Raw genomic sequence first — 26,866 nt, 5'->3', positions numbered from 1 at the left:
CCGGAGATTCTAACATAAAGACGAGCAGCTCTGCCGCGATTGAAAGTATTGAGTGCGATACGCGTCTGAAGTTTGAGCGTTTCCCCGGTCAGATGATGCAGACGGTGACTACAAAAGCGAAGGCGAAGCTCGCCTTGTCCACTAGAACTACAATTCTCTTGGTGGGTGCCACTGTGCTTCACGATGCTTTTAGGATGAGGGAAAACTGTGTGAAGAGATAGCGAAATGGGAAACAACCTGCCGGCACCGGCTCCAGATGGACTCATTGGAGTCTGCGCTGTGGCATAGGTACCAAAGCAGGGTCTGCTCACCGAAGGGGCAGCGCTCGCTGCTACAAGTGACATCGACAGGCGCGGCAGCGAACTTGAGTTTGATGTGATCGACTTAAATTGCATAGTAGGCAGCATTGGGCATACGCAAGCTTTCCAGTGGGATGAGATTCACGCAACTAGGGTGGCACTTACGTAGGAGAGCGGTAGCTTTTTTAGGCTTTCCTGCAATTTTAAGGGAGGTTGGGCGTAGGGAAGCGATGGACGTAGGCACCTCCAACGCTGGGAGGCAGGCAGGGCTAGACCAGGCCAGAGAAACTATAGCCGTAGCTGAGAACGCACACAAAGCATAATTAAGTGGACAGACTTTGGGAACACTTGAGGAAAAGACAGAAATTAACCCCGTAAGTATAAAAGTAAACTGAAGAGAAATCCAATATTAAATAGATATGACCGAGTTTAAAAATCCCGGTAAATTATCTTCGGTAAAGATATGAGGATAGTGTGGGACGAGTTTTCTGAGACGATGTGTATTGGCCTGCACAGACAGAAAGTTCCAGAGGTTGCCAGTCCAACCATGACGACAAGAGATGACGACGATGATCATCATCATCTTCTTCATTTACGCATGGTAATGGCAACGGGGTGTGGATACAAAAGACTCGAAAGCGTGCCCCTCGTTGTACACTCTGGTCGTGATAGTGGTGGTATATCTTGCACTGCGTATCACATAATGAAAAGGCGGGAATTCTCACAAATTTTTCCCCTCGGCTAAAGGTGGCCGTGTGGCCACAGGAGGTTATGGTTGGTGACGGTCGTTTCGATGGCCCCGACGTTCCCTTTCGATATTCACTGGAGAGACGCGGTATATTACGAAGAAACTTCTTCGACGATGACGTAAGGACCAATGTACCTACGAAGAAACTTTTCACAGACCCTGATGTGCAAATCTTACTCCAAGTAGCACCTTATCTTCTTTGCAGAACTGAACAGAACGATGTGCTGCACCGTTTCCTGCCTTCCGTTCTTGATGTTTGAAATTCCTTTGAAGTCTCGCAATGCGTCGACAGTGGGCGATCCGCGTGCCGAACTGCTCGTGAAATGGTGAAGTGGCAGGGTCCCAAGCAGAAAAAAGGCGGTGTCTAGAGCAAAACAAGGTTGGCGGTAATAAACATGGAAGAAGAGGGGAAGACCCGTCGTGCTCTAAACCGCTGAATTGTAAGCAATGTTAAACGGGTAAAACAATTTTCCAGTTTCTGTTGTCGGCGCTGATTTATATAGAGAGTATATCGAACAAAGTGCAGTGTAAACGTTCGGTGAGGCCATTTGTTTGGAGAGGACAACTAAAACAAGTTTTGTGAACGTGTTGCCACCGCGAAGGACTTCTGCAGGGATTTTCAAGGTGAATGTCTTGCCGCGGTCACTAAACCAGCTTCCAGGGGGTCCCCGTGGCAAGATGATACTCCGGAAGGTACAGTGGGTCACTTCTTAAGCGCAGCCAGATGGGAGGGGAGCAGTATCTGCGTACCTTGTCAAGTGGTCGACGACAGTACGATCCAGCGGCATCCATTAAATGAGTGAAATGTAAGCCCAAACTGACACACCGACGAGAAAGAGGAACCACACCTCGTCCACTATCCCGCTATCCCGCTCAGTTTGCGTGTCCCAGGTAAGTCACAAATTCAGGGTACTGGCCGGTGTACTTTTTCTGTAAGCTGTTTGTGCCGCTGCTGCCTTTTAGCATTTCGTGCAAGTGTACCAGCTAATTGTAACTGGTCGTGTCGGCTTTGGCCGAATCAAAGTAAGGGCACTACAAATACAACCGCTGCCGATGTAAAGGCGATCTGGAAGAGAGATTACCAATTTTTGGAAGAAATTACCAGCCAAAATTTTGCAAAACCTTAGGGCCTCTCAAATTCATCAGTGACAAGCTTAACAAAAATAGAGAACATTTTGCCACACTGAAAGTATAACAAACTTACGGGACGAGAACAAGTCTCCTAAAACAAAGTTTCACGTTTCCTATGCTCAAGTCACTGGAACCGAGTGCCACGTATAAGAATGTGAGTTATATCCTACAAAGTAGCCACGTAGAAACTATACGTGTGCCTGATTACAAGCATAAAAGCCTTCCAGAGAGCATGGCTGAAATCGGGGACAAGAGATCGGGCAACTGAGTTCCGCATTCGTACTGTGAAATGGGCCATCGCATGCCCGTTCCTATAAAGGCCAGCCAATAGAACAGTGCGGGCCTGGTTGCTTGTCGCACAAAGCAAGAAACAATCCTTGATAAGGCCCGTAAGGCCAAAAGTGTGGCCACTGATCGTCGCCTTCTCGGTGTTAATCCGGTTTTTGTCATTGAGCAGCTTTGCCCAGAAGGAAAGAGGCTTAGTTCCCTGACGTTTGGCGGGAATGCAGTTCGCGACACCCTCCCGCAGACAAGTCCAGAACAAAGCTGTTACCAGAATCCCCCTGGCGTCATATGTGGCACAGTACTTAAGCTTCATAAATGCCAGTCCTTGAACTGCAATTCAAACGATTTTAAAGATGATGTTTCTAGGGTTATCTCAGCGTGGAAATTTCGGTGTGGCTTTACCCGTGCGTACCCGTTCCTAGATTCAGCTGCGCGGGTAATATAAACACTCGTTGACGAAAACGGTTTCATAAACAGAACATTTACAATAATAAATGTTGTGCCTATGTACATAATTGTATTATTAATTTATGAACAAAAAGAAAATCCCTAATGGAGGTAAACATCATTGTACGAGTATAATTTGCAGCCTTCTTCTAGATATATTGCATGGCTGCTTGAATAAATAAACCATACGCACAAAACGTGCAAAAAGCCCTTTCTCGCTGTGCGGGCCTTCCAAGTGGCATTCCGAGACGTTAAAGCACAACCCCAAAGAAACGTTTCCGCAGATGGAATGCGCAACGCGCGTGGGACAGTAGAACATGGTAAATCTGAGTTGATTCTTAAAAACCTCTAGTATGTTTACCATAGGTGGAGAGACCGAGGAGGAAGAGATTGCTATGTCAGTATGAGGGAAAAGATGGGCAATGGCGGAATGCGGACCTCCCCTTTTGATGGCATTTGACAAAGTCAGCAGAAAGGCGGCAATTTATCTCTTAATATATCTTGTTGCAATTTTGGTATTGGTGAAAGCTCCCATCCAAAAATTGTACTACCACTCTCAGCCAATAATGTGTATTCACGCAATAAAAAGTGTTTCTCAGATCAGTTCTGTAGAATGATCACGTCTTTCTCAAATAACAGTGTCTTACGAACAAAAATATGTTTTTCCACTGACTTTGACATCGAGAAAAAATTGACTTTTTACGCAGGGACAGGCCTATCAGGCCGGCCTATATTGCGTTACCGATTTTTTCGCTCCATTTAGCCTTGTAGTTTTTTATATCGCAAGTTGGCTTGAATGGCTCTATGCAAACTAAACACGTTAAATGACACTGCGTACGCCGACGACGGCCGATGCCTCAGTTTTAAGAGTGATGGTCTTTAGGCTAGCGTTGTGGCGGCGACCTAGCAAAAAAAACCTCTCCCAAGCGACGATGTCATCGCTCGAGCAGGAACCTCTCGGCTTTCATGAACACTCTGCCCTGCCTTCCTGGTGTTGTCCTAGGCATTTTCTTCTCCTAACCCGTTCACGTTCGTTTGTGCCTCAAGAAGGAAGCACAGAAAAGCCCTTGCACCAGATGCCGTATTCGGGTAGGTGGTTGCCATCCGTTCAGGTGCTTACTAACACCGTCCACTTTCGGAGACCTGCGTACCCGAAGCGGTCCAAAAAATCCAGGCATTTACTCACGGAGAACTTTCAAGGGCAAGTTCGGAAATCTCTGACATGTTGAACAGCGGGGTAGGCAGGTAAGGGTGCAACAGGGAAGCGCGCGAAAGAGAGGGAAGGGTGCGATAAAAGAGCATCAAATCCCAAAGAATAAGAAGCTCGGCTTGAAATGTGGCGCGATGCTGCTTCAGAACGGGTGCGACGACAACTGTCCAATCCCGAATATCGCGCTAGCAAACCGGCCGTTGAACTTCAGTGAGCTGCATATGATCCAGATTTATTACATCCGGCGCCTTGTAAATAATTTAATTAAAAAATGCTCATTGCAGTTTGTGGTGCTAATGACAATACCATGCTCAAAACGTGACCGAGTTTCTCTGCGTAACAACTAAGGACACTAGGGAGGGTACCCAGGCATAACCATTCATGAGCTTCGCAAAATCAAGAATAAGCTAGGTTAGGCTGCCAAAGTTGCATTTTTCTCAGCCTTTCCGCCACTAGTGTGAAGGCGCACCATTTTTTGTATTGCAATTTGTAATTTGCCAACAATAAACAAAAATATTACCGGTCTTTTCAGTATTTTTTCTGTTTACTTTCATGTCGTCATACTCACGGAGACGTATTACACCAGTTATGATGGTTTTGCCTTATGCGATTACTAATCTTTGCTTTTAAAGAGGCAAACAAAGCGAAGTGGTAGCGTGCTTCAAATATAAAAAAGTGAAATTTTTTTTGGAAATGGATGACTGGTTTCCAGGTATTGCCTGACAGCTATAAAGTGCTCTCTGTCACATGCGAGGATGACCCGTTTGTAGTTAAATACAGGCCACAAACTATCAATTCGGGTTGCTTTTTCCTTTTTTTTCTCTTTTTTGAAACTTGTAAGCTTCAAACGGTTCTTCATGTGAACGTCCTGGTGCAAGGAACATGGCATAAAGAGTTGACGGTTTTCTCCAGAAGTACTTAGCCGAACTGTTATGTGAGCATCCGTTCCGCACAACATATTCGGATCAGAGCGTTCACGATCTTCAATCGAAGGTCGACAGGAGTTTCCAGGTTTTCTCAGTCCATGTAATGAATTTGCACTATTTGCCACCACAGGACTTTATTGAAGTGTTGAAGACCGCAATATACTTTGTAATATGGTGCTTGCAAAGATATACGATGTTGCAGTGTGTCTGGAATCTGCACTGGTGGCGAATGTGCTTCACTACGTGGACGATTTATTCGTGCTTCTGGAGTGTAGTAAGAAAACATTAATTATATAGGTCTCTGAAACAGCTATAATTGTTTAGAGAAGGATTAGCCCCTCTGGATATTACTCATCAGGTTCTGGCGAATGGATCAATAGAATTTTTGGATTTGACCCTGGCAGTACATGTGAAACATTAATGTTGGCAGTACAAGCCTCGCGTCAACAAGCCGCTTCATTGTTATCATTCCGCCCATTAAAACTGGTATAAATAGGAATAGGTAAGCTTGCGTTTTCGACGCCCTAACCAAGCCGTGCCCCCATTCCTTGCAAACTGCCTTCAACGAACCAGTAAGTGGAATCCAATCGGCTGGTTACCCACTACATATTTTTTTATCTGTGACGGAAGGCATTCTAAGGAACCTGAAACCTTGCCATAGTAAGGATGTGCATGACAGGCCTGATAACATGAGTAATGGGAAAATTGTTGCCGTTGTCCCGTAATTTTACACCTTGTCTCACGGTTTAAAAGAAATTGCCGGCCGTAAACACGTGAACGTAGCACGTATTGTTGCCCAAAAGTTCTTAAAGTTTGCAAAAGAGGCAACAAACAGCTGCGAAAGACTTTGGGTGTCACGTAAAGCATCCTGTGCAATACGCTTCTGCTATAGAGCCTGTTGTTTCTTGCACTCTCCTTTAGAAATGTGGGTCATTTTACGTCGGTCGAACTAGCAGATGCCATAATGACACCTTGAGGGAGCATGACAACAATGTCAAAAAAGTGAATGACGGGTTCTTAGCCGTGCCTTGCAAGTCCTTCGGGTGCAAACATCAGTTTGACATGTGCGAGGTGATAGAAAGAAGTGGGGAGCAAACAATGCGAAAAATATTTCAAGCAATTGAATGGCAGCGTAATTTTTGATGCGGGCGTCAATGGCGTTGTCACAAAAAGAGTTAGCTTTCCTTCCCAACCCCTGTTGTACATCGGGTAAGACTTAACTTGGTGTCTATATTGTTTATATTGTTTGTTAGTAGTAGTGGCCCGGCGCAGCTTGGCGGCGGGGGATTGTGTACTAAAAATTATAAAAAAGAAGCGGAGCGCACAGTCGCGAGGAACAGACCTAGCTCGCTCATACCGTTCATGGAAATTTGGCCCGTATCAGGGCAGCCAGCGTGGGAACGGCTGTTTGGCAACCTACTTGCGTGGGATCCGCGACATGATGATGTCAGAGATGCGACGTCCCGAGTTTCAGCACCAGCATCGGTGCCGGAGCCCTCAATGACTACGCCCGCAGAATCGTGCAGCGTCCAGGGAATCCACTGCCTAGCGTTCTCGAAGTCCCCGGCGCTACAAGTTAGGTCTGCTTTTGGGTTGTGTGCTGGGTTTGGGCAGTCGCATGTCACTTATGCGACACAAGAAGAAAGCCGCCGTGGCGGTCGCCCGTTTGGTGCACTAATCAGGGCCAAGGTTCTACAAGCACGATGCTCGAGCTAGGCTCTTACCCCATGCCCGTGCTAGCCACCCATTGAGATCCTCAACACAGAGTAAGGTGCCAGGGGTACGCGCTATCTCAGCCAGAGAAAAACTCAGCTTGGCCGCTGGCCCTGATTTCCAGGCGGCTTTTTTTACAAGCACAGCAATCGAGAAAAAGACATTTTCTATTGAAACATTCGCTTTTAAACATCTAATCAGTGGCTGAGAAACCAGGGCAGGCTGCTACGTATTAAGATTACTTTTATAAAATGACGGCTGGTTAGCACAACTAACCATCGATATAAAAAGTTGGCTGAAGTTGGTTGAGCTTCGGTTTGACGTGGTTAAATTTTAATCTAGTTGCAAAAGCGTCCCTTTGCCAACGGTTGCAGTACCACTTCCTGCGTTTTCCGAGCCAAATTTCTTGCCGCGGAATATTAACGAAGTGTTCAAGAGCCACTTTCCAGCGATGGCTCAAAGCCCGGAGGTCACGCGCAACGCTCAGAGAATGCGGCACTGTCTTCCTCTTATTGATGGCCAAGCTCCCATGGACGTGGCGAGTCACGTGGTAAGACCCGAACTAGTTGAGGAGGGAGCCTTGGCCATGCTGCCACCGGCAGCCGCCGTGACAACCGCGGCCTCAGACGTGCCGTCAAATGGCGGGTGTTGCTGCGGTCAAATGAAGGTGCGATTTACCGAGCCGACCAAACGGTTAGTACAGCTTTGCGTCCAAGAAATTTGATGAGCTGACAGGAACCCGTCGCAGTACGGCCGCCTATCTTGAGGGGTATTATTGTCACATCAAACGTCATGTGAAACAGACCCACAAATATGGCACAAATATTTACGTGGCAACAAGACAATAGGGATGCTGCGGTAGTGGCGAGAAAGCACAGCATATAAGATTAGGAAAACAGGCACTTGAGCTTTTCCAGTAAAAAGAAGGGTGGGGGGATGCGTTTACTCCTCGCCACTGCCGACACACAAAGACCCGAGCTCCCATTCTAACGGCAACCGCGAGGAACACAGTGAAAGGGCACTGGAATAATTTTACGATGAACCACTATTGAGAGGAGGGGCTGCTCTTCCCTGGTGATTGTTTGGAGCTCTAAGAAGAAATAGTTTGGGAGCGTCTATTCTGCACTACTGCTGCTGCTGACCAAATAGCCCTAATTTACAACCCTTTTACGAACCAAGGGGTACTAGGTCACAACGCTGGCCTACACGACATCGAATTGCATTTGGGAAATAGACCCAGTGGACCACAGACGTCCATCAAACATCCGTTGGACATCCGGTGTCAGACATTTGGACGTCCATCAGACATCTCCAGAAAGCCAGCGGACGTTTTACAGACGTCCGTGGGATGGTCCGATGCAAAGGAATTGCTCATCCTACGAACGTCCGACAGCGTCCTAGCCGGATTTTCCGACATCCGGCGGATGTTCAAAATCGGACATTTCCACACCGAAATGTACAGGGGATGTCCAGGGGATAACACAATGCGGATATTGGATGTCCGCCAGACGTCCGTTTCTGGTCCCAAATTTTTCGAATCAGGGAGAACCTGTACTTGCTGTAAGTCTCAGTGCCTTATTGATAACATGCCTTGAAGCACTACTCCAGCTTTAAGAATACTTGATGGAAAAGCCCCTTCTGTAGCTTGTTTTGGCACAACCCTAATTATAAATGCTTGCACCATGCACTCTGTGGACAGACAACTCCACATCCTATTCATATGTCTTTCCAAGAGCGCGAACAGTGATGTTACAGAAGTATAATACAGTGGAACGTTGCAAGCTTATCATCACGACTTTTCAATAAGGACTACGCATACACTCCGGGCTTTGTGTCAGCATAAATATGACTAAGTTGTAGTCAGCATAAATGTGACTAAGTTGTAGTAGGCAGGCAGTTACAAACTCGGTGAACAGGATGCTTCAACATGACAGCCCGCAGTGTACACATGGTTCCGTATTGAAAATCGGTTACGATAATAAGCTCGCAACTTTTCACTGTATTATGCTACTGCAAACATCACTGCTCCCACTCTTGCCAAGAAAAATATGAATAGGGTGTGGAGTTGTCGGCCCACACAGTGTGTGGTACAAGCATTTATAATTAGGGTTTTGTGAAAACAAGCTACAGAAGGGGCTTTTGTATCGAGTATTCTTAAAGCTGGAGTAGTGCTTCAAGACATGTTATCAATAAAGCGCTGAAATTTACAGCAAGTACGATTCTCAAGTTTATTATAGAAAACCGAAAACTACACTAGTAAGCTTTATGAATCTATACCGAGTATGTTTGGGATATTTCCATTAAATTTCTAAGACAAAACTTCCAGCACTGCACGCTAGAGAACAAACAGCTTGAAAAAGTGAAGTATTGAACAGTTAAACAGGCTGCTGAAAACAAATATGCTGAATGAAATAGATCGAGCACACTGCAGATTACATGTTGCAAAGTACGCAAACTAGATGAAACGAAGTCGCAAAGCTTGAAAATTCTTTATTTAACGCTTTATAACCTCCAATGTAAGTAGAACCTTTCACGTGCCCATTGTGCTTCATGCTAGGAACATTTTGGCTCAAAAGTTTCCCCAACTCCTCGGTCAGCACCTGCAAAACCAAAAGCAACAATTTCATGTTTTTGTCCTAAATACGGCTACATTATTGGACACACAAAAAGACTTTTAGGCAGCTTTTGAACTATTTTGGTTGGCTCGAATCTACAGCTAATGTAGTGGCATGACAACAAATACCAATGATGTTAAAGTAATTTTGACTGCACCCTTCAAAAAATTTTTACGCGGCATTGGGTATTCTTTACTGTTGTGGTTTTATGTCGGAACATGCTTCTGTCATCCCTTCATGGCGAACTAAATTTTTGACTCTTGAAAACCTGTACAAAGCCAAATGATAGCTGAAACTTGTAGGATTCGCAGTGATTCGCCGGATTCCCTCGATCTCACTGACAAGCTGCACTCTCTTGCGCACTAGCATAAGCAATTTGCGGATAGGGTACTGCAGAAAAAATGCCTAGCCTAATTTAAAAAAAGAAAAACTGCATACCTCGGTTGCATCGAGCAAAGCTGTTCTATGCCCGCCGAATATTCTACAATATAAACATACGTTTTCACCAACGCGCTTTGACGGCATCTATCAATTATGAGGTGTTCGCGCAGTAGTGGAGGCCGCGGGATTAATTTTGACCGCCTGGATATCTTTAACGTGCGCCTAAATGTCGTACACACGGGCGCTTTCTCTTTTCGCCTACATCACAAAAGCGGCCGCCGCGGCCGAAAATCGAACCCGCGTTCTTGGGCTCAGCAGCACTACGCCCTAGCCACCGAACCACCGCGGCGGGTGTTGACGGATACGTGCGTCTAGAAGCGCATACAGCAAGCACGGTTAATAGGCAGTTTTAGCATATCGGTACCGCGTTTGCGTTACCGCTTACCGTGTAAGTGCACAGCGCGAGAGTTACCGCGAACGGTAACTTACCGGCACAGGCTTCACCGTCGCCAGCTGCTTCCGGTAACCCGGTAAACGGTAACGCAAACACCGTAACGATATGCTAAAACTGCCTAAAAATTCCCCGCATTTCCCCGAGGGGAAGAATGTGAAAGTGAGAATGCACGAGTTGAATTTGCGCGGTTCGGTAATGTTCGCGAAAGAGAGATCACACACACACACAACTACAAAGAAAGCAAGATGCATTTATTCACAGACACCTATTTGTGTTGTCGTTGTACTTGATTGCTAGAGCGGATCTCAGCTTTGAAATTTCGTGTCAGTACTCCTTTAAGCGGGTGCATTAGCCCTTCTCACGCCCGATTCCTGGCCAATCCCCCACGTGGGTATGTGCCATGTCAGCGGCCAGGCAGCGCGCGCCCATCTCCCCCCGTTGCCAAGGAAGACGAGGAGATTCCTGGCCAATCCCCCACGTGGGTATGTGATGCGGACATCGCCGGTGGACGCAGGTTCAGGGTCGCTTAAGAAGTGCATTGCACTTAATATATTAGTACACGCTTCATGCTCACGTCAGCAAAACGCATTTACTTCGCCGCGTTCGCCGGCATAAACCACACTATAGGGCACCTCGGCGTAAACACTACGGCCGCGTCCTCACTTCTGGGGTCGTGAAATCACCCACCTAAAACGCACCGTACGGCTTTTTACACGTTTCGCAACACCGTGCCTACATTTCACCTCAAGGCCAATGCATAACGCATCTCCGCAACGGTAACTTACCGGCGCAGGCTCCACCATCAGGCAGTTTTAGCATATCGTTACGGTGTTTGCGTTACCGTTTACCGTGTGAGTGCACAGCGCGAGCTACAGTTACCGCGAACGGTAACTTACCAGCACAGGCTTCACCGTCGCCAGCGGCTTCCGGTAACACGATGAACGGCAACGCAAACACGGTAACGAAAGGTGATTCTCTGAGCGCGTTGGCACTGTCATTCAAAACGCGCTAAGCCAGTTATGCCTAACTTCGGCACAGCGTACGGGGTTTGCAGTACACGGAAAGATAAAGACGATTTCCCGCCACCTCCCCACTCACCGGCACTTATAAAAACGTCTTACCTTTCGTTGAGGTCGCAAGAAGATGTCTAGAAGAATCAAGAAAGCAGCAGGGAAGCTAGTTGGCGCTTCGCAACTCGCACACTATGGTCCCTAGAAATATAAGCTAGTCTGCCGTCCGCCGGCCGCGAAGGGGGCTCCTCCGTGATGCATGCAGCGGCGGCGCTGCAGTCAATCGGAACGCGGTGGCCGGCCGGCGCGATGGGCAGCGGCGGACGGCGCTCTGCCGTGCCGCTGCTGCCTTCGTACTTCTGCCCTATTTCTGGGCGGGTTCAGCCCATTTGAGTGCCCCTTTTCGAACCCTTTCCGTTTCTGTCGACAAACCAGATTAGCCAAATAAGTTGGTTCTTACCAGTACGAAGACTTTTAACCGAAGCGTGAAGTGACAGGAGTACGTTTTCGCGTATTATGAAGGATCGAGCCTTGTAAAAACCGCGGAATCGTGTCGCTACGCTAGCCCCCGAGTATGTGTCGAACCGATTTCTACACATACACGGGGGCTTCGGGAACACTGCCGACACGGCATCGTTTTCCAGCTTGGAAACATCATGCGGGACTTCAGCTACATTATCAAGCAAACAACCGTTCTTTGTTGTTAACTGAGCGCGTGAAAATGTGTGTGTGGTGTGTCGGCGCTCTGCTTTTTTGTATGGCTCTTTGGAACCGTCTTTGCAAGTTTCCCAAGATGTTGTCCCCTGTACGTGTATGTAAATAAAGCAGCTCGAACCGGTGCCTTCTGACCTTTCGCATCGTTGATCTGGAGGCCCTTAAGCGCACGTCTTCGCGGCCCCCTCAGTTACGCCCAGTGAACTGGGAATCTGTTAAATGTAAATGCAGAATAAAAAAACAAGACGTGTGCACATGCATACGAAGTTTTATCACTTTCAGTCATCAAATACAGTGATTTCTTCATAACTCTATCTCGGATATCTCGAAACATCGGTTAAGTCGAAACCTTTTTTTGCCGTGCATATACCGGCCATAGGCGACATTTTCCACCCCTTGTCTCGAAACGTCTTTTCGGGGATCACGGATATCTCGAAATGTTGACAAAGAGGACGCAATGCAACATCCGCTGCAGGCAGCTGATAAGCTCTTGGTTAAAGCTTAGCTCCCATTACGCGCCGAACACCGTCGTGAACGGCAAATGTGCGCGACGTACGCACTGTGCGCGGCCGATGTCTCGTTAGCGGAGTTCTGTCTGACGCCTACATCGTTGATATAGCTGGGGAAGATGCTTCTGATCATGTGGACGACGACGTGTCTCAAGAAGTGCCGAAAACGGCAGGAACAAGAAAAACATATGCTTTGCCTCCTTCACAGCAAGATAGAATATAGCGTTGGCGACCAACAGTTGATGCGGCATTGAGAAGCTCGAGAACACTTTTTTGGGACCAGATGCGAAGGCGAAACAGGCGAGCATCACGCAGTTCTTTTTCCGCAATACCTAAAAAAATTTGTTTTTTTCTGCAAATTATTTTGCCTGTATTCCGGAAGCGTCCCTGTGCATTGGAGCGTTTGTTACCAGCACTAGCTCTTATTCCACTGATCTAGCCATACATTTTTTGCATTTCGCTTAACCCAACACTCCGCTTACCTCGAAATTTTCAAAAATTTGGGTACTATCAAACCTCTTTTGCGTGCCTCTAATTTTCGTGAATACCACGATTTGAAACATTCGCCAGAAATGGGTACGTGAAGCTAATTTTTAATAACACCCAGCTGCAAATCAGTAACTTCGCTTGCATTCCTCATTGCACAGGTTAATTCTTTTTGATGAGGCACACACTCGGAGTGAATTGCGAGACGCACGCGGGGAAAGCAAAACGGGAGAATATTTGTGTTATAGCCAATCATTATAATCGCAGCTGTTTGAAACCAAGGAGTGAAAATATTGAGGTTTATTTATACTGTCATGACAATAATATATACCTTGCTTTACCCCCCCCCCCCCGCACTCTGCCCAAACTATACAGGAACAAGTATTTGCTGGCACAACATTTTACTCAAGCGTTCGCTTTTCTTCTCGTCAGCCTACCAGCCGGCTGCGTGCTTGTCACCGTCAATGACGTTCGGGAATGACCCGGCAGTTTCGATGTGGAACAAACGCAGCTTCTGGTGCCGCAGGGAGCTCTTTTTGAACGGGATCTCACTGTCTGAACATTGATGGTTGAACGCGAAGCTTTCTTGAGAGCGATTCCTTGTCGTCTGAGTTTTGACTTTGACTCATTGAGATTTAACTTTGACTCGCACGCATTTTGGACTTATGATCGCGCCGGATTTGACATCGACCCTTTGACGTTTGATTTCACGCGAAGAAAGCTTCGTGTTCAACTATCGTTGCGGAGTGGATAATATTTCTGACTAATTACATGTGCACGTCCATGCAGTCCTCTCCAAATCCAAACTGCTTGGAATTGCGCAATGAGATAGACGTCGGCTTCATAACGCGATGGAGCCAGCTTCGATTCTGACCACGGGTAGCGTTTTTTTCCCTCTCACTTTACTCATAAACATCACCGTCGTCAGAGACAGTTGGCTTTCCTGCAGTACTTTTTCGAGGCGACATAGGCCATCAGTGAGACATAGAAAGCTTCACTGTAATAATGGTTTAAGCAGTGGTAGTGAAACGGCTACGCTGGTTGCTGCGGTTTCATCCTTCGGTCTCGCGAAATTCAGCGGCCGCAAAGAGGCTCCGTAGCCCAATTCGCGAAAAACTCGGGGCGTGAAACTAAAAGGTCTTATAGTACTATCGTACCTTCAATTGTGAGCTGATGTACCTCGTACCATTCGATTTCACCACTCTAAGTGGCCGACAAACCCCGATGCGCGCTCGCGCTCCGCGGCAGTAGCACGCGGCACAGGCTGGCCTGCGGCCGCTCTCGCTCCGGCCGCTCGGGCGCTCCGATTGCTCGCAGCGCCCTCTGCGCAGCGCTGTGCGTGCATAAGCGGCGCGGACACGCCTTCCCATAGAGAAAGCGCGCGGACGGCAGACTAGCACATATTTCTAGGGACCATACGCACACATACGCGAATGGCTATGGCTATACGGCTTGACGTGGCTTGTCACCGTGTTGGCTTTGCATCGTACAAAAGGTAAACAAAATTTAATTACAAAAAGAATACATTTTAGCCTAATTAGCAGCAAATAAAACAATACAGCATTGTATATCAACGCAACTGTTTTTATGAACCTTTACGAGATCTGCTGTCCTTTTAAATTCGAACATAACTATATCAAGTTGACTCGTTCAGCCCGCATCGAGTGTTTTGAGCGCGATGGCTACAACTATTTCTGAGCTGACAAATTGTTTTCCTCCCGCTGCAGGAAGCAAGAATATAGACAACATAATTAACTTGGGGCTAATTACGAGAAGTTATTAACATGATTGCGGAATATTGCTTCAACCATGCAGACGTACGATGGGCGTCCAGCGGACTTTATTGATGGGACCACAGTAAACGTCCATGCACAAACGTAGCTCGGACGTCCGTCGGACCAAATTGAACGGACGTTCACGTTTCCCAGAAAAATACATAGAAAAGTACGTCCGCCAGAAAAGTACGTCCGCCAGACGTCGAGCGCGGGACTTGGACGTTCAGCTGTAAAACGGACGTCCTACGGATATCTGTGGTCCAATGGGGAAGTCGTGATAAATTGTAATTTACTTTTAAAAATCGTTCGTAGGCTACCTTGCCATAGATAATTTTTACGACTTATTTTATCATTTGTGTCTGTATCTTTAGGCTTGTTTCTCTTAAATTTGACAAAATTAGTTTTGTGAAAACTGTTCTATCAGCAATTACCTGTGTTCTGTGTGTTCTTGAAGTGGCCTTACCCCAAAATATTTTCCTTTTCTCATGTTGCCTGCCATCATTTTTTAACTTATCCAACCCTTGTAGACCGGCATCAGGGAGCGCAATAAAGAATTTTTGAAACAATTAATATTTTAAAGTAGTTTTTGCAAGATTACAAAATCTTTCCGTAATTATGAAAATTAGGTTCGTTGAAGTTACACCATTTTTAAAACGAAAGCCTCAGAAAACTACCTTGGCAAAAAATCCGGCGTCCATGACACAGACAAAGTCGCTGTGCGAGGTTGCCAAAATCTCCAAGAGGCAACGGAAAAACCGATTAGCGACAGATCAAACACCTTAGTGTTGCCTGCTCTTCAATGTAATCAAGATAGAAGTTTCAGACATTGCCGTTTTAGACGCAAACGTACGTCACCACCGTCACTTCTTGATGCATGCAAAGGTTACGAGCGGGTATGGGAGATATCTTCATGCTCTCGGGTTTATTCTTTGGCCGCGGCACTGCGGTAAAGTGGAACACCTATTTCATGAGCTTCGACATGCCGCAATAACACACAAGCATGCTAATTACACAATTCTTATTCGTTATGTTGCAAAACCGGTACCCCATGAAGGTCATCTTATCTTGGCGATCCTAACAAGGAAGTTGGTGGAGTCAAGGTACGAAATAAAAAGAAACACAAAAGGTTAGAATATGATACCGAAGCAGCACGTTAGCATTTTGCAACTGGGCTCGTGTTTCCCCGCTACCGAAACCTAAAGAGCTTAGTTTTGCTGTTCTTCAATATCCCATGTAGGTTCAGAATCTTGCAATGCGGAAATCCAAACCAAATTCTACGAATAATGTCACGAGGCATGTTTTTGCATAACACAAGTACAGTTGGCAATCAGAAAAAAGTTCATGTATCATGTGGTTTTGAATAATAGAAATAGCGTAGTGCAGTTGTGGGCATCGTTCTTCAAAGCACATGACAAATTGGCCGATCGCGTTTCCTACTTCAATACACGGCAGATAGGATCCGTCAGCATAGTACACACTACCTTATGCTTGAGACGGCAAGCTGGGCAGTTCGAATTGTACGACAATAAAACGATAAGTAGCAGACACTTTACAATAAATAAAGACACATAATTTTTGCTTACTGGTATCCTCGATAAATGCGTTCCCTGGTAACAGTGTAGTTGTAGTCCGACTGCGAAATGTTTTTTAGCTGGAACCGCCGGCACGAACAGCCAATAAAATACCAGTGATCGAAAGGCGGGGTATATGTAGTATTGTAAAATGCCTCCATATAATGCCATAGGGGATCACTCGTGTTCAGAAGCTTAGAAAAAAAGTGAAATGAACAAAATCAAGCAATGGCCTCTTCATCATCATTATGCACAAACATTCACAGTACACCTATTCTGCCACAATTGTGGATCATAAGAAATTCTGTTCGCTAATGGTGCCAACGCATTTGCAATACCTGGTAGTAACCGCAACAGACACGTCGAATATGATTGTATTGTCCCTGAGAAAGCTGAATTGTGGTGTTTTTGTGCTGGGCTTTCGCATCGTTTCTGGCCAAACACTTACGCGGGGAGCAATGATACAGTTTTTGACCATAGCAATATCACCCGACACTGATCAAACATTTCTTCTTAATTATATTATACAGTTTGCTCGCAAAATTTCTCTACCAGTGAAGTGGGAGTCTCAGTATTTGAAGCCAATTTACATATAACTTGGTGTACTCCGGAGTTGGGCCGCTTCGACTTTCCTATTATACGGCAGCTAGAAGTTCAAGGCTTTTGTCATTAAAGGAATATGTTCAAAATGACGTAGAATGGGGCTTGTTGGTGATGCTTAAAATTGAATTGCGCTAAGTATACAGACGAATAGGACGCTAACAGGACTGGGACGAGGCGCAAACTTGCAACTGTTTATTAAAAAGACGACATAAACGGGGGACACCTAAATATACACACAACAGTGACACTCTGGGCAAGCGCAATAAAACTGCTGAAAACTGAAACTTGAGTTCCAAAATCTGTGCGGGTTTTGCGTTAGGGATTTTTTACAAGTGCTCGAGTTATACTTGAAATCATTGTACATAGCTTTTTATGGCATTTGTACGTATAAGATGACGGCATTTCCATTGCCTTGTATTTGGCACCCTTGTTATCAGACATTTCTCTTGCTGCAGAGGACCGAACAACCAGGGCAGAGCGTAGCAACGCAAATGTGATGGCTTGCTTCAGATATTTAAATGACTACCTAACATGCCTGGACACCAGGCTCGAACCCACCGCCACCCCGAAACGATTGATAAACGTTTTAAAAGGTGCCTTCGCCATGCTCGATTTCACCCAGGAGGTTTCTGACAATTTATGCATTCACTTTCTGGACCTACACATCAAAATAGGCACAACCCAAACTTGCTGGATGCAAAGCATAAATCGTAAGCAGGACTCTTGAGGTAAGACTCCGCGCATTCAAAAATAGTTAAAAGGGGCATTGCAGTGTCTTGCTTGACACAGGCCACCAGAAAAACTTATCACGTCAAAGAGTGAAAGCTACGCCCTACAAACATCTAGGATGAGGAATCAAGGATACGCACACAGCCTGCTTGCATGTGTCAGTGAACAGCTGCTCCAGTCTATCACAAGAGGACCTAACAACAAAGAAAGGGACGTTACAGAGAAAAAGACTCCGGTAGCAATCCCATATATCCATGGACTATCACACAGGTTAAAATCTTGCAGAAAAAAATGATGTCAGAGTGGTTTTCTCTGCAGCGTCAAAGCTAAAAGGCATGTGCAGGAAAGTGAACCGGGCACCGGAGGGGAAAAAGTATGTGGCGTGAAACACAGGCTAAAATGTTTTGATTGTCAAATGCGTATAGTAAAGAAAATACCACTGGCTTGTGGGAAAGCCTATGTCATACAAAGCGGAAGGTGCATCCACGGAAGCCATAGAAAACACCGATACGCAAGTAAGCAGACAATGGGAACGAGACATCTGTCACTCCGTTGCAAAACCTGCAAACGGTGCGTGTGCGCACCACAGTTTTAATACAGCCCATTCTGGCACGCGCTAAAGACAGGATAACGCGCGAGATCATTGAAGCATACCACATAATCACAGAAGAGGAAACGTGCGTTAGCACTCCGTCATTGCTGCTTACTAATGAAGAACGACAATTCATTCAGACAGAGCCACCTTTGATAAGAAAGATAACATATTGCGAGCAGACACTCCCACGTTTTCATCCCAGTGATCTGTTTCGTGGTCGTCTGAGCAGATATGTTTCTGCACCTTCATGTTCTGGTTTGAGGATATATCGGCGCTACTGCGCATGCGCAGAGTGTCTGTCTTGTGTGTATATCTAGGTGTCCCCGTTGATGTCGTCTTTTTAATAAACAGTTGCAAGTTTTCGCCTCGTCCCAGTCCTGTTAGCTTTCGTTTCGTCTGTATCCTTAACGCAATTCAACATAAATGATTATGTGCACACATGAAAAGCGCAGTGAATTGATTTTTGTACGTTCTGTCTTTTTTTCCTTATGCAGTCAATCTTCTTTCATTGAAATGAGAAATTTAAAAAAGCTAGTGAAGTCAACATAAAAAAAATTATATGGTAACATCCTTTGTAAAATTGAGGGTAAGCAGACGTGGGCGGAGATAAAACAGCACGTTTTCTTCTCCGCACAAAATATTTGGTTCTAATGATCCTTCTTACATTTTAGATAGATCTCTATGTAAAACAGATGGACCCGCATCAAAAAGTTGCGCAGCATAGACTACTGGGGCCGTGTTTGCAAAACAGCACAGGTGGCACTCTCTTGGCCTTCGGGGGCGACCCTGCTGTTCCCCCTGACATGTATTTCGAACTTGCCGCTGAACGTTCCCATGATTGGCAGGCCCAGATGGTTTTGTCCCCAACTTTTCACGTTGCCCACAAAGTGGAACACGTTAGCACGTGATAGAACCACCGGAAAGCTGGGCTTCGCGAACTCTGCGTCTGTGCACAACACTTAGGCTGCGAGCGTACGTGAAATGGCAAGTAAAACAGTTCGCGAGAATTTACAAAATAAACTATGCGCAGATAAATCACATAGGTCGAACTGACCGACGCCTTGCGTACGTCACGAGGCTCCTACTAACGTTCACTCGGGGTTTTTTGTTGGTATCTTTTGCGAGCTCCTTACGCGGCACAATCCCACGCGCAAGCCAGGTCAACGGAGGGCGCTCATCAGGAGGCACACACTCACTTGAGCTCCATCTGTTTCTTCTTGTCCTTTTTCTGGTAACGCTAATAGCGGGAGTAATAGCTTACACGTTTCTGTTGCTTAGAAATCAAGGAAGCTCGCACTAACGCGCAAGACTTGATGGTAGCGCAGCTGTACGCACCCGTTACGCCCACCCTAACCGTTGAAGTCCAGCATTGCAGCCGATTTGCTTTTTCTTCGCTGTAGCAGTGACCCTTATTCCCGCGATTTTGCTATAATAGTGAGGAAGACGCAAATTGAAGAAGACCAACGAACGAAACGCGCACACTTAAACTAGGCACCCGCTTTAGCAACGTGTACCCTATCACGTGCTCTGTGTCGAGCAGGAGGTATGATTCGTTTCCCTCCAGTCACAGCCGAGTGAGTAAGTTGTTTGTCTCTCGGGTACTATTTCGAGGTCATAGCCGAGTGGGTAGAACGAGAAAATCTATCTTAAACAGACCCAGGCTGGAATCCTGCGTATGATTTCTGTGCTTCATAGTTTCCGGAGTTCTGTGGAGCGCCGGAATGCACAAATAGCTAAACAGCCTTACTGTTAAACTCTGTGCTGGTCTTCTGTGAAGGTCGAAGAGGGGCCACCAGCTCCACTGTCTCACCAGCCTTCAACAATTTCAAAACATTGTGCTCATCTTTTTTTCTTCTGGTAGCGGAGAGCGCATAGCATATCTTTTTTTGTGTAAAGAGAAGCAAAATTATCCAAGCTGACCAATCACGTACATTCCTGCAGCTTGACTGCTGTTGTAATCCACCACAATGTCCGCGTTAGATGGGGGAATATTTACACACGTTTGGACGCTTTTGTTTGTTTGGAAGTAACATTTATATCTTTGCAGAGAAATCAGAGTAGCTAACACGGAAGGGACAGACACAACCGGCAAGGTGATCGCGGTTTGCTACTTACAACAGGTCACATTTGCGCAGCACGTCATGCCAGCTAGTTGTGCTCTCCAAGGCCCGTATGGCGGCACTCTGAATAATAGTACTTGTTATTAGGACAAAAACTGTTCAATAGTGTCAACACTTCGAGATTCTAAGGGTGTGGACTTGCTTGGGCAACGAGATGTGCAGGTTTGTGTCAATTTTATAAGGAGGTTTTCATATGTCCAACCGCTCGATTTTCGTCGCCGTTCTTGACTCGTCCTTCGAGGTTCAACAATTCATGACCTGTTTTGTGTATCATAAATGGGTGGATTTTCGAAACGTGGACGTCTTGTTTAGCTACTGCATTTTTAACATGTTAAGCTGGCGTTCAATCCACACGGACAGTAGACGGAAAAGGAGAAACGACATCGCAAACTCACAACTGACGTTTTAATGGAACTTTTTGTGTCCGTGTCGAGAGCGCGCTCTTTGAAGACCGAAGACGGCTCTATGTACATTGACCGGCCCCATGTCCTGCTTTGTTTGTATTGCTTTAGGCTTGCACACTTTGGCTGCGGGGAAATGGTATAAACTATAATTATTAATAAACTACGCGGTATAGTCAAGAATATGTACCCGAGTCTGCAGTTTGCCTTGCTACAGTAGTGCCATTTTTTGCCGTATCGCGGAAAGCGGAAATAGCGGGGGGATTATTAACCTCACCCATTCTTGGCGACAAATATTTATTTTATGTGCACGGAAATCTGCGATGCGGTGGCTGCTGTGCGGAGTGTGCTCACACAGGGAGTACCGCAGAATCGAGGCCGTAATCGGTGGCGCGGCGACTAAGAGTTCGTAGTTTTCTTTAACCTCCGTCCACAGCCGCGACAAACGCGGCTTCGGCGGAGGGCGAAAAAAAATAAACAATAAAAAGTAGGAGAAGGCGAACTACGCACACTCATTCTCATCATTCCGTCCATGTCTCGCTTTCTAATCTAACACGAACTAACTGGCCTAACCTGTCATCTTTGACATGAGCTATGGCTCATGCCTGTTCTTGGAGCCGGAGGGCGAGTCCCTCTTTTTGGAGAGTGGATGCGATATTCGGCGATATTTTCGGGTTTCGGCGCCAAATATGTCTGTGAGAAAACCAGGCCTGGGCTTTTAGTTGCGCCGAAGAAAGGAGACGCAAAAACCCAGCGTCCACATAAAGAAGCGTCGTATTCTTTTTCTTTGGTATGGTTGTTTTCTCAGTACATGTGAGGGTTGACATCGTTGATTTTGTTAGTTGATCCCTGACCATCAAATCATTAACGTTGATTTGTCGTCGCACACGTCTCACTGCTGACACGGTCATTTCTGTTTAATCGGAGTAGTCATTATAAACAGGATAACATGTGGTGGATTCAACACAGAAACAAAGACAGTTGTTTTCTGTTCAAGGTTTATTTTGCCAACTCATTTTTTGTCTACCATGGTCTGCATAATTCGGTTACCGGACTATTCTTTTTATTGAAAAGTTTTATATCAGCAGTTATAACATCGCTTTTGCGATGCTGTCCCGACTGTTACCGAATTCGGGCTTTCATGGACGCAATGCGAGCTTGCCGGTTTGTGCTGGACACAATTATTTTCATTTCCAGTCCCACCTTTGCAGATATTACTGTGGCTTGAAACACAAACGCGTCAACCATCTCTGCTTCATCAAGCATCAAACGCGTCAAGCATATCTGCGAATGACAAGAGTGTTTTCAACTTTTCGGTTGATCTGGGTCAAGGGACCATTTTGTTCAGTCCGTGTCTCTAGAAGATCGATTACCTGACCTATGGGTGGTTGGTCGGGGCTGTAAAAGCCGCCAACCTTGCTGACCACATATGTAAGTCGATCCCGGACGATCCGCCTTCTTTCGATGATGGCCTCCACAGTCGAGTGCTGCGTCATGGACTTTGATATGGCTGGCTATCAGACTCCCGGGGAAGAAGTCGACGTCATCGTACCGGGAGTTACACTGCCGCGAAGGCGAATCTTATGTGTTTCGGCCAAGGGGCAGCACAAATTGGTCCGGCGCGATTATTCTTCTCTGGCCGCATCAAGATTCATCTGCGGGTTCGTTGAAACGGCGGCTTTATTCTTGTTCCCCACAGGTGAGAAGACGGTGGAAGGTAAGGCGAAGCTGCTCGGTGTGGCTCACCTCTGAAGGTCCTTTGGCCCCGGGTTTCGGCACCAAAAATGTGGAAAAAAGGATCAGCCGGCACGACCCTTCCTGATGAGTTTCATGAAACATAACAGTGGTTATGATTGCGATAGGCAACAGGGACGCGATGCGGCATTTTTTTTCAACACCAGTGTCGCAGACTAAGCTGTATGGGCCCCCCCGTTAGGGCCTTGAGCCTGTCCGAAGAGGTAAGAAAGTTTTAATGCGGTTATGATTAGCGGCCGCATATAAGGTCGAGTGCGCCCTGTTGGACCTCCATCAAAATCTCCCTAGCGGCTCGTTCCGAGCGAAGCTGATAGTGGCCCCTGCCAGCTCCGCACTGTCACCGCGGCTTTTGCGGCACCTGCACGATTAAGATTTACGTTTCTGTGCGTTGCAAATACATATTATTATGGAGCAGTTCCCTGTTTGCGAATGTTGTGTATCTGCGAGACTGCAGGTGCCTCTGTCACTCTCTTAGTGTTGTACAATTGGTCTGTATAAGCGCCAGCTGTGTGTCACGAGCTGGCGCCGCGAAACCGGCATATGCATGAAGGCAATCGTAATTACACTGCCTGAAATTTAGTAACAGTGTCTCCGTAAGAAGCATTTTCTTAGACGGTCATTCTACTGCTATTCACTACGATGTAAATCGGTTTGTGTGTGTGTGTGTGCATACATAATATAGCGGAGCACTCATACCCCTCATCAGACCAGTTACGCTTGTCAGCAGAGGCAGCAGAGGCGGCAGCGAAGTTCGAGGACTAAAACGCTACACATCTTTCACGCAGGACTGTGGAATATTTTGTTCCGGCATCGTGCGGCGGCTTGGATGCGCTGATATCAGCCCAGCTATCTTCATCTGCATCAAGAAAGGCCATTCCACGTCAGCCCCCGTGTGATTGTGACGCTGCCTGGACCGTCGACTCGCATTGGTTCCTCAACCCCGACCAGAAACTACAAATTGACTGAACAACGCCCCCGTCTTTCACATGGCAGCAGAGGCGGCAGCGAAGTTCGAGGACTAAAACGCTACACATCTTTCACGCAGGACTGTGGAATATTTTGTTCCGGCATCGTGCGGCGGCTTGGATGCGCTGATATCAGCCCAGCTATCTTCATCTGCATCAAGAAAGGCCATTCCACGTCAGCCCCCGTGTGATTGTGACGCTGCCTGGACCGTCGACTCGCATTGGTTCCTCAACCCCGACCAGAAACTACAAATTGACTGAACAACGCCCCAGTCTTTCACATGGCAGCAGAGGCGGCAGCGAAGTTCGAGGACTAAAACGCTACACATCTTTCACGCAGGACTGTGGAATATTTTGTTCCGGCATCGTGCGGCGGCTTGGATGCGCTGATATCAGCCCAGCTATCTTCATCTGCATCAAGAAAGGCCATTCCACGTCAGCCCCCGTGTGATTGTGACGCTGCCTGGACCGTCGACTCGCATTGGTTCCTCAACCCCGACCAGAAACTACAAATTGACTGAACAACGCCCCCGTCTTTCACATGGCAGCAGAGGCGGCAGCGAAGTTCGAGGACTAAAACGCTACACATCTTTCACGCAGGACTGTGGAATATTTTGTTCCGGCATCGTGCGGCGGCTTGGATGCGCTGATATCAGCCCAGCTATCTTCATCTGCATCAAGAAAGGCCATTCCACGTCAGCCCCCGTGTGATTGTGACGCTGCCTGGACCGTCGACTCGCATTGGTTCCTCAACCCCGACCAGAAACTACAAATTGACTGAACAACGCCCCCGTCTTTCACATGGCAGCAGAGGCGGCAGCGAAGTTCGAGGACTAAAACGCTACACATCTTTCACGCAGGTTTGTGCCCAAATTCCTGCTTGTTTCCTGAATTTTCGCCTGTTTCGTTTTGCTGCTGCTTGTGCTGCCACAAGTGTTCTCTTGTCTGTTTTGGTTTGTTGAGACATGGCGAAAGAGATAAGATCACTTTTCGAGGAACTTAAGCGTGAATTGCGGGCTGAATTCAAAGGCTTCAAGGAAGCACTCGAGCGAGACTTTCGGAATGAGCTGAGGGAACTTAAGTCTTCTGTGGCTTCCCTAAACACTGATTGTGAAGATGTAAAGGCTGAAAATATACAGCTCAAGGCGACCAACGCTTTGCTAGAGGCCACGTGCGCTGATCTTTCTCAAAAGGTGAAAGAACATGAGAGTAGGCTGCTACACCTTGAGCAGTATTCTCGTAATGCAAATGTGGAGCTCAAAGGCATCCCGTACAACGACACTGAAAACCTTAAAGATACAGTGATCAAAATTGGCGAGAAAGTAGGTGTACCGCTTGTTGAAGCCGATTTTGAGTCTGTACACAGAGTACCAACCGCCAACCTAACAAAACAGAACGTAGTAGTTCAGTTCGCGCGGAGGCAGAAAAGGGACTGCTTCCTCGAGAAAGCGCGTGCTGCCCGGCTCAAGTGCTCTGACGTACGCCTTGACTCGCAGGAGCCGTTCTTTGTTAACGAGCACCTATGCCCAGAGCTGAAACGTCTGCTAGGCCAGGCTACTGCACGCAAACGCGAAACAGGTTGGAAATACGTTTGGGTGCAAAATGGCAAAATTTTCGCACGGCGCATGGACAACGCTCCAAAAATAAAGATTTCATGCAGTAGGGACGTTGCAAAAATGGTCAACCCATTATGAAAGCTGGAAAATAAGACTAATGTTCCACGCTTCGAAGGAGCTGTTTGTGGTGCGAGGGTGCATCTTATCATGTTGGTCATATGTGTTACGGGGACACATAGTGGTATATGTTGCGATAGTCTACCCGGAGGAAGGGCCATATGCGCATGTGCTGTTCGCCCCGCATTTGTTCTCTGCGATAGCTGCTGCTTGCTTTTTTATTTTTTTGTCTTGTACGCTTTAATTTTCGACGTACTGGTTCGTAGGTGCCTCTTTTGCTGTTTTCTGGATTGCTTGCGTTTATGCCTGTATCGCGACACGAGTTGGGAAAGAACTTGGCTGCGTTTTTCTGCCCTTGTTGATGAAACCTGTAGGCACAGTGATATATTTTTTTTTCATTGTCTGTTTCCCATTTGGCTGTGTGTCACTACTTGTCGGCAAACTCAAAGCACTTTTATGTCGACCCATACTAATCAGCAATGACTTTATCTTGTATTAGTCAAAGCACACTCAGGTCAGATATTGTTGAAAAGTGTAAATCGCCATTAACATTTTTACATATGAACATGCAGTCAGCACGCCGAAAATATGATGACTTTTGCATTTTAATAAACGAGTTCGGGTTTTCCTTCTCGGTTATAATGCTCACTGAGACATGGTACACTGATCTTGATTCCGTACATTTAGACGGATACAGTGCCGTTTCTTTGAACAGGAAATCAAAAAGGGGTGGCGGCGTATGCATGTTCATAAAATTGGGATTTACCTGCGACTTCCTCGATGACCTTTCTCGGTCCACAACGGACATTGAGGTAATTTGTGCGAAATGCGACAACTTCGTATTTGCGGTAGTGTATAGGCCACCTGATGGTAACTTGAGCGAATTTTTCGCGTGTCTAGAGGCGATTTTTTCGTTTGTAAACGGAAACCAATACTTTTTAATTTTAGGGGGCGATCTAAACATTGATATGCTGACAAAAACTCCTAAACAGGGCGAATTATCCGCGATTCTCGATTCCCATTTTTTGTTTAACGTAATAGCCACCCCCACACGTATCACTGCAACTAGTGAAACTCTTATTGACCGTTTTATTACAAATCTACCGCTTCATGACCTATTTTCTGGTACCATTAATGTGACACTTAGCGACCACTTGCCTATCTATTTAGTCATTGATACGTACAATACGGCAAAAGAATTCGCTGTGAATATAATACATCAAGACATCAACGCGGTTACACTGTCGCAGTTCCGAGATGAACTCTCCAGGACAAGCTGGAACGGGGTTTTTGCGTGCTCTACGGCCGATACCGCATATGACCATTTCATAGAAATTTTTTCATCTGTATATAAAAAACATTTTCCGTACAAAGAAATAACAAAGCCAAAACGCGCACGTAAACCTTGGGTAACGTCAAGTCTATTAAAAATGATACGTACAAAAAACAGGCTGTATCAGGTGTTCTTGAAAAATCGCGATTTGAATGCACTGAAAGCGTTTAAGGCCCATAGAAACAATCTTGCAAAAACTTTAAGGCAAGCCAAACGCGGCTATTACTATACTATTTTTAACGGTATCGTAGATGTCAAGCAAATGTGGAAAAAACTAAATACAATTATATCTTCGAGTAAAGGGACGGCCGGTGTCGGCGAAATTACAATTGACAATCATATATTTAAAGGAAATGCATTAGCCAATAAATTCAATGCGTACTTTACTTCTTTGTCAGAAAGTACTTACGACGGAAAT

At 46.3% G+C, this 26,866-nt stretch overlaps 1 long non-coding RNA gene across 1 annotated transcript in view; it reads right to left on the bottom strand.

Moving 5' to 3' along the window:
- The window catches only part of LOC144141912 (uncharacterized), a 72,102-nt gene that overhangs the window by 24,032 nt on the left and 21,204 nt on the right, over positions 1-26,866 (bottom strand). Inside the window, exon 2 of the long non-coding RNA XR_013316742.1 lies at positions 16,287-16,468. This is a non-coding gene — a long non-coding RNA (uncharacterized LOC144141912). The remainder of the gene's footprint in view (positions 1-16,286; positions 16,469-26,866) is intronic.

This window comes from Haemaphysalis longicornis, unplaced genomic scaffold (genome assembly GCF_048455015.1).
Source record: "Haemaphysalis longicornis isolate Haplotype H1 unplaced genomic scaffold, Haemaphysalis longicornis Haplotype H1 scaffold_6, whole genome shotgun sequence".
NCBI lineage: Eukaryota > Metazoa > Arthropoda > Arachnida > Ixodida > Ixodidae > Haemaphysalis > Haemaphysalis longicornis.
The sequence above is the reverse complement of the archived record's forward strand: the minus strand, read 5'-3'. Positions and strand labels throughout refer to the sequence as shown.